At 24.6% G+C, this 1,774-nt stretch overlaps 1 protein-coding gene across 1 annotated transcript in view; it reads left to right on the top strand.

Annotated features, from left to right (window-relative positions):
- LOC113370319 (Krueppel-like factor 9) overlaps nt 1-1,015 on the top strand; it is a 526,951-nt gene extending 525,936 nt beyond the window's left edge. Inside the window, exon 4 of the mRNA XM_026610991.1 lies at nt 939-1,015. The gene's annotated coding sequence lies outside the window, so the exon portion shown is untranslated. The remainder of the gene's footprint in view (nt 1-938) is intronic.
- The last annotated feature ends 759 nt before the right edge of the window (nt 1,016-1,774 follow it).

Below are 1,774 nucleotides of genomic sequence, written 5' to 3'. Positions count from 1 at the left end.
TTACTTATATTAAAATTACAATTTTAATATTACAATTGATTTAAAAATCACACGCGAATTTAATATAATATTAAAATAGGAAAAAAATCGTCATCAACGTCAATGACGATTAAAATCTGCACTCTACGTAGATCGTCTTATTAGAATAATAATCTATTCCTGACAATATATTCAATATTAAACTATTATTAATAGTATTATAGTATTATGAAAATATTTATGATATATACATATAAATATATTTATGTTAACAAATATATAAATAAATGAATGAAATTAATTTTTAGCATTGTACATACACGCATATTGTAAATATATATAAATATAAATTATATTTATAAAATAAATATATATATCAGACGTAGATTGTAAGATATTATATGGTAGTTAATAATTGAAATATTAATTTAAAAACGGTGGCGCCTTCTGTCTTCGGGTTTCGATTTTTTAAATGTTATTTCCAACAAAATTTTCTTGTTAATTAACATTTAAAAAAAATTAAATAAACTATTAGTTATAATTTATATATTTATATAATAATTTAAGTAATAAGTTTATTTAAACAAATGAAAATAAAACGAACAACGGTTTGTGTCATTGCTGTTAACAGTAGCGCCATCTATGGACATATTATATTTGTTTATAAATATGTTTTTCTACACTTTAGACCCGTTTTTGTTACTTATTATTACTATTTAGCAAACAATATAGTCAATATAATATAAATATTAAATATTAAAAATATAAAATTATATCACGTGTTATTATTATTAATCGAAATCGTAAAATGCAATGCAAGTGGAAGAAGAGATATTGTAATTATAATAATATTTTAAAGAACAAACAATTAATGTATAGACGGAAATATAATATAATAAAACAAAATTGTAATGGAAGAATGTTTTTGTAATTTTTTGTTTTTGTTTTTTGTTTTGTAGATTGAGGATGTACAAGGCTTAAAAGTGTTTGTGCATAATGAAGTTTTACTTGGAATTACAGATGTGGATCTAGGAAGACGTCAAGTAATTTTTTTTACATTTTTTTTCTTCACTTTCTACTAATTTTAAAAAAATATTAAACCACTTTTTAACAATACTAACTTTTATTATTTGTATTATAATTTGTTATATTTATTTTTAATTATGTTAATTTGATTTAGGGCTTGTTTCTTAGGGGTCTGTACCTTAAAAAAATTCTATACTAACCTTTTAAATGTGGTTAGGATGGACGTCCTTACGTCTGTGCACTCAGACAAACAGCAAAATGTATTTGGTTCTCACGACCAATGTCAAATTCAATGAGCTCTGCAGGACGTACCGTTTGTACTACAACCCCAAAATTTTTGTATGTTATTTCCAAAAGGTGTCTTTCATGACGTCAAATACTAAAAATGATATTTTTGGAATAAATATGTGATGTATAAATGTTTTTTGAACAAAGTACACGACTTGTACCTCGTTGATAGGAGGTAGTGTGTAGATTTAAAGAGCTTCTCAGGTCGCACTGTTTGTACTACAACCCCAAATTTTTTGTATGTTATTTCTGAAAGTGTTTTGAATGATGTCAGATACTAAAATTGATGTTTTTGGAATAAATACGTGATGTGTGCATGTTTTTCCGAATGAAGTCCTCAGCTTGTACCTTGTTGATAGTAGGGAATGCAATACCGATCAAAAATTTAATTACCGGTATTTCGATATTTTCGACTTTTAAAACCGGTAAACCGGTAAATTACCGGTAATAAGATTATTTTTAAAAAATGTAAACAAAATTG

The sequence above is a fragment of the Ctenocephalides felis genome, unplaced genomic scaffold (genome assembly GCF_003426905.1).
Source record: "Ctenocephalides felis isolate EL2017-DRISC unplaced genomic scaffold, ASM342690v1 CF-g0.4_SCAFFOLD_00845, whole genome shotgun sequence".
NCBI lineage: Eukaryota > Metazoa > Arthropoda > Insecta > Siphonaptera > Pulicidae > Ctenocephalides > Ctenocephalides felis.
The sequence above is the reverse complement of the archived record's forward strand: the minus strand, read 5'-3'. Positions and strand labels throughout refer to the sequence as shown.